This window comes from Talpa occidentalis, unplaced genomic scaffold (assembly GCF_014898055.3).
Source record: "Talpa occidentalis isolate TD23 unplaced genomic scaffold, MPIMG_talOcc4v2.1 talOcc4.6, whole genome shotgun sequence".
Taxonomy (NCBI): Eukaryota; Metazoa; Chordata; class Mammalia; order Eulipotyphla; family Talpidae; genus Talpa; species Talpa occidentalis.
In genome coordinates this window covers 78,328,074-78,337,979 of record NW_023604972.1, presented here as the reverse complement: position 1 = coordinate 78,337,979, position 9,906 = coordinate 78,328,074, and the positions used below count along the sequence as shown (strand labels likewise).

The 9,906-nt window shown below is 38.6% G+C and overlaps 1 long non-coding RNA gene across 1 annotated transcript in view; it reads left to right on the top strand.

The window, feature by feature from the left end:
* Positions 1 to 3,458: 3,458 nt before the first annotated feature.
* Positions 3,459 to 9,906, top strand: part of LOC129144702 (uncharacterized) — a 38,101-nt gene continuing 31,653 nt past the window's right edge. The window contains exons 1-2 of the long non-coding RNA XR_008549140.1: positions 3,459 to 3,543; positions 3,971 to 4,025. This is a non-coding gene — a long non-coding RNA (uncharacterized LOC129144702). The remainder of the gene's footprint in view (positions 3,544 to 3,970; positions 4,026 to 9,906) is intronic.

Here is a 9,906-nt window from a genome sequence, read left to right as displayed (position 1 = left end):
CAGATTTCAGGTGAAATGATCACGTCTTTCTAAGCAAAGGATGATACATATAGACTATAACAACAGTGATCCAGACTGGGTGAAAATCACCAAGGAGTACGGATTTTTGATAGGTAGGTCAAGCAATATAGTGTGTGATGTGGTTTGAGGGAATACACCCTCACAGTGGTCACTGGTGAGTGCAGGAAGAAACTCTAGTCTCGTATTACCTTGTCAGATGGGTTACCATTTTAGATTCTAAATCATTATTGAAGATATCTGAGACAGAAAGGAGGAAAATTAGGTCTTAGGGGAAAAAAGGACAGTGATTTGAATGAGTGATAAGGGCCAATGCCATGCTAGCAGCTAATACCCAATAGGCCTGGAGTTCCTCAACTCTTCTACTCAAGATCAAGATTTTCCTAAAATGTGAGATAAGCCTGAGCCTGAAACTGATGATCAGTTACTGCGCGTGGGAAGAAGATGAAAAAGCCAAGAACAAGGTAGAGTCTTGAAAATGGAAGATATTTTAAAAGATTATAAGAAAATTTCCTATTTTCTGACGTGGTTGACTTTTGTTTTTTTTGTCTTTATGATGATTTGAGTTTAACAGGCAATAAATACTAATGTAGAAGTATGATTTGAAATTTGGTACAATCTTGTAACTCACTGTTAAAAGTAATATTTACATGTTTCCAATAACATATATTCAGGTTATATCTTAATAAATAATAAAAATGGAAACTGTTGGGGCCTCCCTGGTGGTGCAGGTGGTTGAGTGCAGCATTGTGAAGCTGTCCTCAGCTTTTGCAGCGCCGGTTCAATCCTGGCTGGCAACAGAGATATGACCACATGATGCGGCAGACCTCTCCTGTCTCGCCTGCTGCTCCCCTCAGTCTGCCTGTTGTGTTCCCTGCTCTGTCTCTGGTGAATCCTCTCACCCTCTGTAGGGTAAAGAAAATATCAGGCTTTTCTGCCCTTCCACCATCAGGATGGATGATGGATCCTTGTCCTGAACGCATGCCTAATGGCGGGCACCTGGAATAGGGTGTGGGCATAGGTAGATGGGATTCAGCTGAGTTAAGACTGTGCTTTTAAGGGCGGCGTCACGGGGACGCCAGCAGCAGCAGCAGCAGCAGCAGCAGCAGCAGCAGCAGCAGCATGAAGCCGAAAGAGAAGCCAAGAAGCAGCAGAACCAACTCCAGAGAGCCCAGATAGAGTGAAGACTTGCTGGGGGCTGGGAGGCCTGCCAGCCTCCCAGCCCCCAGCCAGCACCCCTGCCTGCCATATGCCTGGTGAACCCGAAATAAAAGACCTGCAAAACCACTGAGGACTCTGACTCCTCCTTTACCCGGTCTCCATGGGATCAGAAAACCTGCACTGTGTCCAGTTCCTGGCTTTACACCCTCCCACATATCTAGCCTGTACCCCAGTTCTTACATGCATGAATAAATAAATCTTTAAAAAAATTGGAAACTGTTTTCTCTGATACAAAACTGACAAAATAAAACTTCAGTATCCTGGAAAACAGTGTTCATTTTAACCATGTATTATATAGGGTAAAACCTGAATTGCTATAACAAAGAGACCCCAAAGTACCGGGCTTTCTATATGACAGGAATTTTTTTCTCTAATGTGAGCACAAAGACTAGGGTTATCTGGCAGGCCATGTAGTTTCCCAGGCTGTCAGAGCAGCTCAGTAAATGTCAATATTAGTTTCCATCACTGGGTTCAATAAAACTACTCAACTGTCACCATTTGCCAGTCAGTGGAAATAAGGAAAGACAAAGGAAATAAAGAGCAAGCTGATTCCTAATAAGGAAGCTATAAGGAAGCTTCACATGTCTTTTCCAGCCACATCTTAATGGCAAGAACTTAATCATCTGACCATTCCTGGGCAGCTATAGAGATTTTGGGGTAGATTTAAATTTTATTAATTCAGCAAGGAGTGTGGGTACTTATAGGGTAAGGAAAAATGTCAGGCTTTTCTGCCCTCCCGCCATCAGGATAGATGATGGATCCTTGTCCTGAATGCATGCCTGATGGCGGGCACCTGGAGTAGGGTGTGGGCATAGGTAGATGGGATTCACCTGGGCTAAGACTGTGCTTTTTAAGGGCGGCGTCACGGGGACACCAGAAGCAGCAGAAGCCGAAAGAGAAGAAGCCCGAAGCAGAAGCAGAGAACGCCAGAGAGAGAGAGCCCAGATAGAGTGAAGACTTGCTGGGAGCTGGGAGGCCTGCCAGCCTCCTGGCCCCCCAGCACCCCTGCCTGCCATATGTCTGGTGAACCCCAATAAAAGACATGCAAAAAACCACTGAGGACTCTGACTCCTCCTTTACCCTGTCTGCATGGGATCAGAAAACCTGCACCGTGTCTATTCCAGCCCCTATATTACTGGAGCTTGATTTTACCATATGTCCTTTAAGCCTTTAGTAAGCATTTAATAAATGCTAAGGGGTCACTTATCAATCATAATAGCCAAAAAAAAATATTTTAAAGTATAAAACGTTTAATGTTCTTGAGAAACATGGTATACTGAAGATGCTCACAGAAGCAATTTTAACAAACTATGTCACACTGAAGTATGTTTTGAGATTCTATAAGCAAAGAGAAAAAACGCACTCTTGTTCACATGAGAAAGTCAACAACACGTTCATTCTGGAGGTAATGTTTGGGCTTAATCTTTTTAAGTTATCAGGAGCTCATCAGATAAAGTAGGAAAGTCTGCTTCAGGAAGCAAAGGCTTGGCAGATTGTGGTAGCCTTAAGGACAACACATCATCTTATCTGGGTACATCAGTGTGTGTGTGTGTGTGTGTGTGTGTGTGTGTGTGTGTGTGTGTGTGTGTGTGTGTGTGTGTTAGGGCAGAGAACCAGGGTAATGAAGAATAAGAGGTGAGTCAAGAAATGTGCACAGGAACAGATTATGAATGACATGTGCAAGGAGTTTGAATTGATTATGAAATCATCAAAGGATTTTAAGCAGGAAAGTGATATGGTAGATTGGCATATCAGAAATTTCATTTTAGTTGAAGTCTCTTCAGGCTGCAAGGGAAGAAACATTCTTCATTTTTATTTAATTGAACAAACATTTATTGAACACTGTCTTTGTGCCAGACCTATTCCCTCTCTTCCTAGAAAAGTCAATTTTTACTGAAATCTAAAGACAGAGGAATCAAGTTTGTTGCTCAGAGACAGTTCCTATTTTTATAAGCTTTCTGTTAGGACATGACCTCAGTCTTTAAAGGACAGATAAGATGAGTAAAACATAGAATCTTTGATTTATGTTGGTCTTTAGCTTCATCCCCATTGGGTTCATATAGCAGGATCCTCAGACTCACCTGCAAAAAAATAAAAAATAAAAAAATAAAAAAACCTCCCAGCAAGTTTACCACTCCCATCCCCCACCACAGGTTTCTGACATAACTCAGTGAATGGAATCACCAAATCACTAAAAACATCTTATCTCTTCAGGCAGTCGGACCATCAGCAATTGCAGCCCTGAATTTTATGGATGGATTTCATTTTATTTATGTGTGACCACAAAGGAAATGAAAACATCAGGTAACACTCCTGGTTGCTTAAGAAGCATCATCTCAGCTTTACATAATTATCTCATTTTTTCACCAATCGTAATGGGTGAAAAGAACTTTTGAGTAAGGAATTTCGTGGTTGTATAATTATGTCCAGCTAGATATATTCCAAACTATTTGTTGCTTATCTGATATGTAACATTTTCATTCTATTTCACAATAATCTCAGTCAACTCATTGAAAATTATTAGAGCAATGACATTATTACAATACCAAAAGGCAATTTTAAAATTCTTGATTGTTCAAATATTAATGCATTTATTTTCACCCCAAGATGGCACTATTTAGTTTTATAAAGTTAAAATAAACTTTACTAACATACTACCAGCAGCAAAGTAGTCAGGATAGTTTAAGAGTAAATAATCTTGTCTCAAAATATTGTTTTTCCTTTATTCCAGCATCATCCATTTCTACAAAACAGCTCCTTTTGAATCAGCTGAAGATTAAATATATGTAAGCAACACATTGGGTGGCACTGAGAGAGAATCGGGTCACAAGTGCTCATGCTTGAAAACAGATGGTTTAAAAATGAATAAAGGCAATTAATAATAATGTTGTCTTAATACTAGGGAGCAGCTGTCCTCTTCAGAGCTCACAGAACTTCATTATTTCACTGATCCTACATACATTTAACCACGACATCAAGAATAGAATGGACACACTTTTTTGGTTTGTTTCCCTTTGATAGGGATTTTTGCACTCCAGACAATAATAGTGCCTAGTGATGCTACAGAACTACATCCCTGGTTACAATTCCGACATATGTAAATACCCAGATTTATTTGTTTAATCAAATGTTATTGGTTTATCATTAGTTTACAATACTACATAACTTGGGGAATACAGTGTCACACCACAGCATTGTCTTCACTCACCCATCACCAAAAGTGCAGTTTGCCACACTTCCAATCCCCCACCTCTTCTCTTTTCTACTATCTCCCTGCCTCTTCCCTTCTGGTAACCACCACATTTCTCACCAGCTCTAAATTTATTTCTGTTGTATTTGTCAGTTTTTAAAATTTGCTTATTTTTTCCTAAAGATTTATTTATGCATACAAGAACCAGGGTACAGGACAGAGGTGGAGGGGTGAAAGGATTCACCAGAGACAGAGTGGGTAACAGAATAGGCAAACTGACTAAAATACACCACTGAGGGGAGCAGCGGGTGGTACAAGGAGAGGTCTGCTGCACCATGTGGGTTAGCTCCCCACCCGGGAATCTAACTCTTGCTGCAATGCCTGGTGATACCTTGATAGTGCGGAGAGTTTAACCCCAGGGAGGCTCCAAAATTTGGTTACTAATTCTTATATTCCACACATGAGGGAAATTATGTAACGGATATTGGTTGTCACTTTTTGACTTATTTCATTTAGCATAATTACCTCAAATTCCGTCCATGTTGCCACAAAAGGCAAAATTTCATCTTTTCTCATAGCTGAGTATATATACTATACATGTATTCTTTATCCAATCATTTGTCAGTGAGCATTAAGGTTGACTGTTATGAATAATGTGATTTGGAAAGTAGAGGTGCATAAATCTTTTTGAACTATTGTTTTCATATTTTTTGGGATAAATATCTAGGAGTGGTATTGCTCAATTATATGGTATATCCATTTTTAGTTTTAAAGGGCTCTGCATACTATTTTCCATAGAGGTCATGCATCTTAGTTTATCTACCTTTTACAATTTAAAAGAACAAGTTTATTAGGAAAAGTGGGGGCGGGTAAGAGGCACCTGCATGTTCACAAGCAGACAGGAGAGCTGCCTAGGCAACTTTCTTTAAATAATGGGACAAAATAACGGATCAGGTAAAAAAATAACTATAATAAAGTAAAAATCAAAATCAACGGGCAACCATAGACCAGAGACATTCTGTAGAGGAGGAGGAGGGAGAAGGTTCAAGACAGGGGAGGGAAGAGCACAAGGGACTGTGGTGATGGTGCATGGGTGAACTGGTGGTGGGAATTTCACAGGGAAATAATACATTGTACAAAAATGAAGGCTGATGTAATATAAATAAATAAATAAAGGAACAAGGCTTTAAGCTCATAAATATAAAAAATTACTTGAGCTGATAGAAAAAAAAGATAGAGGAACCCAGGAAAATATTTTAGAGAAATTCAGCCATAATGACTCTCTATGTGTCGGATAGTTTCTTAAATGTGGATTGAGATTAAGATGAGTTATTCATATAGGTATCTGAATATTACAAGATATCTGATTTGTACATTAGAGAATATTTGGTGGGATTCTTTTTCCCACTGACACTATGCCGTCTTCTTTCCAGAATTTTGTGAATATTAGAATTTCTTTTTCTTCTATTATCTAGTGGGTTCTTTCCAACTTTTCACTGCAGCCTCACTTTTTTGTCCTTCCAAACCTGCTGTCAGGTATGTTTCTAGCAGATGAGAACAGTCATCAATCACAATGCAGGTTTTTTTTCCTTTACTGAATACAGATCACAAAATGCCTCTGGCAGAAAGAAGATAAAATTTTTCAGAATCAATGTCCAAGAGAAAAGCCCTCTTAGGCAAACCACTTGATAAAGATACCACCAGTTTCTACAAGCATTTCTTTCAGTGTCTTGAAATGTTATGATTTCTTTTTCTAGTTCTACAGATCTCCTCTTGCAATGAAATTTCAAGAGAAGCAGCATTTCCTATAAACCACTTTAACTCTGAAATAACTGCAACTGTGTAGCTACAGCTTGTACATGGCATTATTGTATCACAAAAGCCTAATGAGACAATAACATCATGAAGTCAGTGCCAGTCTGACAAGGAATATCAAAAAAATCCAAACCACGGCAATGTCTGCTTTGGATTTTGGCTACTTTCCACGCTAATCCTAGTTTAAGAAATCTTTGGAACAACTCAGCAATCCAGAATGCTCTTATAAGTTCTTACTAATTCTTAGAGCATTATTATACCCACAGTCACACTTCATCTTTGAGCATTTGTGGGCACCACTCTACCCTTGCAATTCTCAACTCTTCCCTCCAGCCTGCACATGAAATCATTAATTCACAAAACTTCATCGAAGCTCTGCTAGGTTCTAGGCACTGTGCCGAATATCTTAAAATAATAAATAAAACAGATTCTAGAAAAAAATTGTAGTTTAATAACTTTTAGGGAACTCTCACATAACTAGTATCAAGTAAGAGAAGTTCAAGTAACCTGGATAGGAGGACAGAGTCCAGCTGAGGTCCAATCTGTTCCCATTACATGTCAGATTTCTACTTCAAGCTCAGAGCCAATGCAGGCTAAAGGAACGCGTGTAGTCAGATGAGTTCAAATTTCAGGATTTGTTGTTACTGTTGAGTGACTTGCAGAGATTTTCCGATTCTCTCAGCTTTCATTTCCTCATCAAGTTCACAGGAATAAGTAATGACTCACTCAGTAGATGACTGGGAGGATTTAATGAGATTGTAATGAGAAAGCACTTGGCACAATGCCTGTGTTTCTCTCAGGTTTCCTAAGAATATAACAGGATTAGCATTTATTGAGCAGCTGTTTTGTTTTGTTTTATTATTTTTTTTGTTTTTTTTGACCAAGATCTTTCCCAGACTGTTGTTCAAATGCTAACTCATCATTTCTCCATAGCAGGTTGAGGGTAAGCCATATTATTCTCATTTTATAGAGACTCGGACAGGAGACTTGTCTAATTGTTTACAGCTAGCAATTGTGGGATTAAATTAAAAACCATGTCTTGTCATTTCAAGTTCAACACTTTTCCTTTATAGATCTTCCAGGAATACACAGTATCTTGGAAGTAATATTTCTTGGAGAACTTTCACCAGGTACTAAGAGTATTTCGTCCATTTCTGGAACCCATGGGTCAAAGTTGTGCCACTGAAGGGTGCCACTGAAGGATGCCCTTGTAGGATCACACAGAGTAGGGAGAACAAAGCCTCCTCTGTCCGCATGAGTATGAAAGATTTTATACTTCCCCCCAGAGACATATTGCTGTAGTCTACAGAATGAGAAAGGAAGAACTGAGCTGACGGCTCTTTGTGCAGTAATGAGATGGGTGGATTCCCAAAGTTAATGGTTGCTGGAATGTGATAGAGTAATTGGCATAGCCAGATATATGAAAATGTTTCTTTGTGTCTGCTCCTTAGAACAGACCCTCAAAGAAGACAATAGCTTCAGCATGAAAGGCAAGAGAGCAAGCAGCAAATGTCAGAGTCTATCAAAGGACTTAGCTCTCCTTAATACACTGTTCTCTGAACTGGGGCCAGGGTTGTACTTGCATTTACCTTTGGATGAGAGATAGATGATGAAATGCAGATGTGTCAATTTAACATTAATGAAGGAAGAGTCTGCTCTTATATTAGTAAATTTCTTGACTCAAAACAGTATTAGATACAAAATATATACTAGGTAAATTATCATTTGGATTTATTTCAGCACTGTTACTCACTATTAACATTCATGTGCATGTAGCAAAATGGAAGTGTTTTTGATCCATTCACCATAGTAGGCTGTAAATTACTAATAGCCCTACTTGATGCTTACTTTTCCTCTGCATCTTTTCCCCAAGTCTTGTTTATTATTGAAAGACTTTAAGTCCATTGGGCAGGAAATTTAATTCTAAAGTCTTTGTGAAACAGTGTACATACGTTCACAACTTTTTTGGAGCTCTCGTTTAGTAAAGGATTAAATTTCTAAAGTATTTTGTATGCATAGATTGTTTGAAACCAACATCCTTAAATATTAAAAAGTAAAAAATGATATCGTCTGCTTTTTTTTTTTTTTTGAAAGTTTAGCTTTACTCCTAATACTTTCTGTAGTTGTAGAAATTGAGGAAATGCAGATTAAGGTGTGCACATGTTCTGTGTGTGTGAGAAGCAGTATAATAAAGTTCATAAAGCATTGGATCTCTTGTTATTTCTGGGAAAGAGGGTTATGTATATGACTTTGGTATGTAGACCTGTCAGCCCACCTACATATTACCTTCATTCTACTTTTTCCATACCAGTTCTAAACTGACACAAGTTTCCATTCCCCGTGCCATTTAAGCATCACAGAAGAATACCTTGTCTGGGCTTCTTATTCTTGAGAGCCTTCATGCTTTCTAAGAGTGCTAGTTTTGTCTATCACCTTCATAAACATCTATCAGGTACCTTAACAGTGATAATGCTGCCTCCACAGATAACTTTCATAAACTTGTCCCACCTTTCCAGATAACATATATTTGGCTCATAGTTTCCCTCCCAATCATATTTTTGCCATCATCCTAAGTAACAAATCATGTTTCAGGAACGATGAGCCACCTCAACATCGTTGTATTCTTGCCCTTCCTGACACCCCTCCACCTCCCGGCGTTTACATACTGGGGGCATTACATTACCTGAAAGCATTACTCTATGGCAGTATCGAATTTGCTCTTTTCCAACAACAGCTTCTTTCCTAAATTTCTTATGCCATCGTCACTCATAGTATCTATCTCGTGCCACACAGGCACTACACGCACTGGATCCTTGATGCCCTTTGACTTTACTCAGTCCCTTTGTTTACTGAAGCTGGGGGTTAACTTTTCAGATATCACTCTCCATTTAAAGTAACCAACAATTATTTTTTTTTATTCTGATGTCTTATTTGTTTCTCCTATATTCCTCCTATGAGTGTAACCATCCGATATTTTTCTTTTTCCTTCTGACTTATAATAACAGTACAAAACACAACAAAGCAAAAACAGACAATTATAAACCAGAGACATCCTGCAGGGGAGGAGGAGGGAGAGGGATAAGGGGGGTGGGAGGGAGGAGCACAGGGGACTGAGGTGTGGTGCACAGGTGCATTGGGGAAGGAAACTCTATGGGGACTACACCTGAGGAGGAGGAAGCAAATATTGTTTAAAAAATGAACAATGATGTAAAAAATAAATTTAAAAATAAAAAATAGCAAGATTAACCAAAAAAAGTAATCAACAATATGCTCAGATCTATGCATACAGGAAAAAAAAAGATACAAAATTCCTGTCCATAAGCAGTTTAATATGCAGGGCAAGAAATTTATGTGTGGATGCTACTCTTATTTCTTCTGTAGAAAAATGACAATAACCTTTGTCTTGATTTAGCTCAGAGCTAACACAGATTTCTTTCCAGTCATGTAGCTTAATTTCAAATTCAGAACAACATTAACACATAAAGTGAAAAAGATACTTTCCTCCCCATAGTCAATGTGAGTCACCTGCAGAAATAAGAAAGAAAGGATTTTTTATATTGTAGAAAAACATGAATCTTACTCAGTATGATCATTTTTCACTGTTGGAAGGACAAAGGGCATTTTTTTTCTTTGTATAGTGCAATGGAGATTTGATTAGAAAA